Below are 7299 nucleotides of genomic sequence, written 5' to 3' on the forward strand. Positions count from 1 at the left end.
AAACCATATGCTGCAGTCTGCTGGGTTGTACGGACCATGAAGAGCTACCTGTTACGACAAGCATAAATCAGTGTGAAACTCATAGACTATAACTTATATTCAATTTATTACTATAGACACATTTATTGGGATAGAATTTTTACAGTCTCATAATATTCTGAGAAGCTCACCATAAACTATTAACGAGAGAGGAACACTATTAATAATGAACATCCCAGAGCAGTTATTTTCAGAAAGTTTTTGACCCTGAGAATGAAATTAGTTAAGATGGGTTTCAGATAATAAACAAATACCCTTACTCTGCTAAAATACCTGAAAAGAGATGTATCAATCTGATATCCTCATTTTAGAAACATAAATTGCATTAAGAATTGTATAAAGTATGAAGGCTTTTAAATATTGATACCTTTGTATTATATTATAAAATATTTATTCTCAGTCCCATTTTGAATGTGTCAAACCAGAGTCCTGATCTTCTGGCATCATTTGAGGGCAGTTCAATGTGTTAAAAATAGTCTTATAGACAAAATTTTACTAATTCATTTTACTTAATTTAGGTCACTTGGTTTAAATGATTTTAAAGTATTAACTTTTCATTTATAGTTTTTCTGTACTGCTTGTTTTAATAACTAATGTCCACAGCAGTTAAGTGTATTATCACTGAAGTATCACATGGCATTGCAACCTTAATGAAAGTGACTTAATTAACTTGTCAGGCTTTATCAATGACTGAATAAATAGATAAGCCCATTTCAGTGGCTGGGTGTTTTTTTTTTTTTTTTCTTTTCATTCTGCTTATGCTGATTCCAGCTGCCTAAATTACACTCATATTTATAGACCTCTTCATTGATCCATCACCAAAGAACCCAGCTGTCAGTGCCTTTCCTCATGTAACAGGACTGTCAGTGTGGGTAGACCACCCCCCCAACACACACACACACACACACACACACACACACACACGCGCCTTCATAAAATATCACACGTGGATTTCTGAGATTTCTGCAACAATGTATTAGTTCGCACCATATGAAATTGCCAATGTTTGTTTTGCCTAAAAAGAAGGTACGATTTTGGGGTCTATGGAACTACTATTTATCATCATTTTTGTTTATTTATGAAGCAAGAGGGAAAATACCTTACCCTAATTTCCTACAGTCAAAACAACCCACCTGAAGCCTGATGTCTGGCCACACATAAGCCACACAGAAAATACTGGCATTTCTGGTTGGTAGCAGGGCTGCAAATATCTGTGACACATATTGAAACATTAATAAGATTATAAAAATTAGAATCTGTATTTAGTACCCAGTTTGTATTTCTTTTTTAATTTAAATACCTGTGTGTAAATTATTCACAAATCTTCTACTTTTCATAAAAAACACCTAAAGTCGGAAATGAAAGTTTGCTTTCATTCCTCCAGCTCTTACTCATTTGCAGCATATATTGTCCAGTTTTTTTTTTCCCTTTGAGTTTATGCAGGCAGGCACACACATACACCTGTGCCCAGGCACAAACGCACACAGGCATGCACACACACAGGCACGCGCACACACACACACACATATATTTCACAAAAATACAATCGTGAGAAGAATGGGTTCATAAGACCTCATTGGTCAGTATTGAACGAGACTTGCAAAAGTAACTAAAACTACCTAATGAAACTAGTAACTAGAGAAAAGCAGCAGGAAACTGGGGCAGAGATGTGGGATCCCAGGAAACACTCCATACCTTGTAAGGACACACTGGAACCTATGGCGAGTTTGGAAGCCCATCCAGGACTTGCAGGTGAAAAAGACCTCTTGTTGTCCCTTTCCCAAGCTAAGTTCATTGAAATACCTCATACGTTATCTTCCTATTACTGCTGTAACAAATTGCCTCAAACTTAGTGGCTTAAAACCGCATGAATTTATTCCGTTACAGCTCTAGAGGTTAGAAATCTGAAATGGATCTCACTAGGCTAATATCGAGGTGTGGGCAGAGCTGTATTCCCTCTGGAGGACCCAGGGGAGGATCTGTTTCCTTGGATTTTCCACTTTTCCCACATTCCTTGGCTCACGGCCCCTTCTTTCCCTTCTAAGTTTGAAGCGTAGCATCTTCAACTCTCTCTTTGATCCAGTCTTCTGTCTCCTTCTTGCATTTATTAGAACCCTTGGGAATTCCCTGGTGGTCCAGTGGTTAGGACTCTGTGCTTCCATTGCAGGGGGCAAAGGTTTGATCCCTGGCTGGAGAACTAAGATCTCGCAGGTCACTTGCACGGCCAAAAAAAGAAGAAGAAGAAAATAAAAAAGAACGCCTTCTTTCGTATTAGAACCCTTATAGTTACATGGAGCCTTCCTGGATAATCCCAGATAACTCTTCAAGCTCAACTGATTCACAACCTAATTCCACCAGCATTCTTAATTTCCCAGTAGCATGTGGCTGGATATATTCACAGCTTCTGGGTCTCAGGGTGCAGGCATTGTTGAGGGCTAATATTCTGCCTATCATTCCTCATATGCAGTTTTCAGTCAGACCACACAATGGCTTGAAACAGTTGCACGATGATTTGTTTGTCCTGTGCGGGGGTCTTTTAAACCCTACATTCAGATCATGGGATTCTTCTGCTCAAAATCCTCCAAGGATTTCCAATTTCTCTGTGAGATAATAATAAACTCCTCAAAATGGCCTCCACAGCTCTTCAGGACTTGCCGCCCCATTGATGCTCTACCTCCTAGCATTTTTTCCCTCCCTCCTACTGTCCTAGCCATGCTGGACTCCTCGGTGTTCCTCAACACACCAGGCACCCTCTCGCCTTAGGGCCTTTGCAAGCTCTGTTTCCTCTGCCCAGACCACACCTTCCCCTGACATCCATCATCGCCTTTACTCACAGGTTGGCCTCTCTGTGAGACCTGCCCAGCTGGCCACCCTAACTAACCTTGCAGGGGCCATGCCCTCACTGTTCCCTGCTCCACCTTTTTCCCTTTTTCATTGGCATCTTATATTTTATTTATTTGCCTTCTTCAAGATTTGTCTTCACCCATTAAAACATTAGCTCCACGAAAGAGCTTGTTGTCTCTTTTGTTCACAGCTCTCTGTGTCTCCCACGTCTTTTATCGTAGATGCTCAGTAAACATGGGTTCAATCCATGTACTGTGGCATAGGCCTCTTACATGTCCTCCAGCACGTATGATGATCTCCATAATGTCTGCATGTTAAAATTTATATTTAACCATCTATATGTTGTTAATAACAGCACCAAAACTCAGCATTCAGCAATTTCATTCAACAAAAGTTTATTGGGAACCACCAGTTCAGGCACTGTATTTTACATGTTCTAGCTCAGTTAACCCTAATTTCTTTTAATTACTATACCATGGCATTTGCATATGCTAAGTTTAGGTATTGCTTTGGGAAATGTTTGTATCACACAGAAGTTTGTGTGCAAGAGAGAGACAGAGAGAGACAGAAAGACAGACAGACACAGAGGGATTGTGTTTGGGTTCTATGCAAAGTTTTCTTACTGTGTGGGTTGCCCAGACATTGAAAGATATTGCCATAGAGGCAGGGCAAGTATGGGGTAGTACAAAAGAACGTAGAGATGAAAAAAATACAATGGCCTTAATGTGAACAGAGTTTCCATAGAAAAAGATGGTGGTGACTAAAAGCAGAATATCAATTTTTAAATTGAGCAAAATTATCTATTATAGCAAAAGAGTATTTTAATGTGTGAATATAACACCCTCCCGTAATCAGTACCTAATAACAATAATACTATAACTTCTATGATAAAACTATCTGTGATCATGTCACTATGGAAAACATCAGAAATATCTGATCATATATGAGCCATCAATTTTTATATTGAGCAAAATTTATTTAATTATACTTCTGTCTCTTCCACTAGAATTAAACTCCTCAAGGGCAGGGAGCAGCATGCCCTGTAGGACTCCACAATTGACAGTGTCTGTGCCCTTCACTCAAAGGTTTCATTTGGGAGTATTTTCTATTAAATGTTGACAATTGCAGGTATTTGTTTTTAACTTAAAAATTATTTCATTCTCATGGAGCGTCTGAAGTTATTGAATTCTGGACTTAAATCTGTTTTATGTTAACCCGGTTTGATAAAACAGGATAGAAGACTAATGTAGATAAAATAATATATGCTCGATAAACCATCATAAATATCTTTTGCAATGTAGAATAATGGATCTTATATTTTAAATAAGTGTATGTATAGTAACTTCATAGAAGAGCACCCGTTTTCTTAGCATTCCATGTTCAAAATCAGAAGCAGTTGGAAAATCAGCCATGGACTTTATTTTGTAGATTTCCCATTTGAGCACACCACAATGGATAAAAAGGAGGAGCAAACCGTCTGACATGCTATTTATCCAGCTATAAAATTATCATAATTAGAGAAAGTGAGATATTTTGGTATTTGAAAGAGCTTATTAGTTCTTTGAATAATATTTATAAACAAATATTTGCATTTAAAATATATATAATTATATGAAGCATAATCGAAGAAACTAGTTTTAGGGTTGTAAATTAATGGTTATTTATAGTTGCCATGAAATTGATAGAGATTTTAGATATTCAAAAAAGTGTCTGCTTATAAATGAGTCATGTTCATTCCCTTGGGGACACAAGAATTATTTAAGGCTTCTCACAGATGTTCCAGGATCAATTTACATAGAGTGTGAAAAACTAGTGACATATATATGAACTATATGGAAGGTGAATCCATTTTTATACCTGAAAAATCAATCAATGCACACCACCACCGAGAGTACAGGAGATATTCTAGATATGCCTATGACGGTCCAGGTGCTGTCCCTCACAAATCTAGAAATCCTTGATGCTAAGACAACCCACAAGTTCTGTAGATAAAGATTTTCAATATTTTCTCATACTTTTACATTTAATTTTTTTAATTAATAAACTCTAATTTTAAAGCAGTTTTAGAGTTACAGAAAAAATAAGCAGAGGAAAAAAAAGAGTTCCCATACACACCTTCTGCATCTTGCCCAGTTCCCCTTGTTATTAACATCTTGTCTTAAAGGGGTACATTTGTTACCATTGATGAATGAATATTGATATATTATTGTTAACTAAAGTTCACAGTTTACATTTTGGTTCATTCTTTGCGTTGTACAGTATACGTTCCCACAGATGTCACACATCTATCAGTAATACCACATAGAATGGTTTCACCGCCCTAAAAATCCCCTGAGCTCCATCTAGTCATCACTCCCCCACTCTCTGAACTCCCAACAACCACTGATCTTTTTACTGTGACTGTATGTTTGCCTTTTCTAGAAAGTCATATAGTGAGAACCGTGCAGATTGGTGTCTTTAGTTTAGCAATATGCTTTTAAAATTTCTGCGTGTCATTTTGTGGCTTGATATTTCATTTATTTTTACTGTTGAATGATAATCCCATTGTATGGATGTACCATAGTTTGTTTGCCCTTCACCTGTCCAAGAACATCTTGGTTGCCTTCTGTTTTTGGCCTTATAACATCGTGAATAAATACTGAATAAAATTCCATAAATATTTGTATGCAGATTTGTGTGTGGACATACGTTTTCAGCTCATTTGGATAAACATTGAGGTGTGTGATTGCTGGATTGTAAAGTAAGACTATATTTAGCTTTGTAAGAAATTGCTGAGCTGTCTTCCAAAATGACTGTGCCACTTTGCATTCCCAAGAGCAATGAACGAAGGTAGCTGTTGCTCCACATTCTTGCCAGCATTTAGAACTGCATTTGCATTAGATTTCAACATTATAGTAGGTATGATAGGTATGTAATGGTATCTCATGTTATTCATTTTGCAGTTCTCTAATGACATATAATGCTGAGCACTTCTTCATGTACTTATTTGCCATCTGTGTAATCTTTGATGAAATGTCTGTTCAAATCTTTTTCCCACTTTTAAATGGGGTTGTTCATTTTCTTATTGTTCAGTTTTGAGAGTTTTTTGTATATTTAGAAGTCCTTTATCAAATATGTGTTTTTAAAATATTTTCTCCCTGTATGTAGTTTGTCTTTTTACTTCCTATGAGTTGCTTTTGCAGTGCAGACTTTTAAAATTTTAATGAAGTTCGAAGTGTCCATTTACTTCATGAATTATGCTTTCTGTGTTGTATCTAAAAAATCATCACTGAACCCAAGGTTACCTAGATTTGCTCTTATATTGTTTTCTAGAAACTGTATAATTTTAAATTATACATTTAGGCTTATGAACTATTTTGAATTAATTTCTCCAAGAAGGTGTAAGGTTGGGGTCCAGACTGAGTTTTTGGTATGGGGATATCCAGTTGTTCCAGCATTCTTTGTTAAAAAGAATAACTTTTCTTCGTTGAAAATTGCCTTTGCTTCTTTGTCAAAGATCAGCTCACTGTATTTGTGTGGGTCTATTTCTGGGCTCTCTCTTCTGCTTCATTGATCTATTGCCTATTCTTTCACCAATGCTGCACTTTCATGGTTATTGTAGCTTTATGGTAATTCTTGAAGTTGGATAGTGTTAAGTCATTTGACTTTGTCCTTCTTCAATATTGTTTTGGTTGAGTTTTTTGCCTTTTCATAAACTTTAGAATTAGTTGGTCGATATACACAAAATAACTTTCTGCAATTTTAATTGGGATTGTGTTGAATCTATAGATCAACTTGGCAAGAACTGATGGCTCAACAATACTGAGTCTTCTTATCCAAGATCAGGTAATATCTCCCCATTTATTTAGGTCATCGTTGGTTTCTTCCAGCAGAGTTTTGTAGTTTTCCTCATGTAGATCTTGTACATATTTTGTTAAATTTATACCTTCTTTCATTTTTTGGACACTATTGTAAATGATGTGGTTTTAATTTCCAATTCCAATTGCTTGTTGCTGGTGTACAGGAAAGCAATTGACTTTTGCATATTAGAGTTTTATCTTGGCGCCTTTCTATATTTTCTACATAGACAAGCATGTCACCTGTGAACAAAGACAGTTTTATTTCTTCCTTCCTAATCTGTATACCTGTTATTTTCTTTTCTTGTTTTATTGCATTAGCTAAGCCTTCCAGTATGATGTTAAGTAGGAGTGGTAAGAGAGGGCACCCTCGCCTTGTTTCCCATCTCAAAGGAAAAGCATTCACATCTCACTGTTAAATATGTTTGCTGTAGGTTTATTTATCTATTCTTTATCAAGCTGAAGAAGGATAGGCCCTTGGCTTCATTGATTTTCTCTGTTGATTCCCTGTTTTCATTTCATTGATTCCTGTGCTAATTTTTTACTATTCCTTTTCTTCTGCTTAGTTTAGATTTAATCT

This window comes from Leucopleurus acutus (genome assembly GCF_964270905.1).
Source record: "Leucopleurus acutus genome assembly, chromosome: 12".
Taxonomy (NCBI): Eukaryota; Metazoa; Chordata; class Mammalia; order Artiodactyla; family Delphinidae; genus Leucopleurus; species Leucopleurus acutus.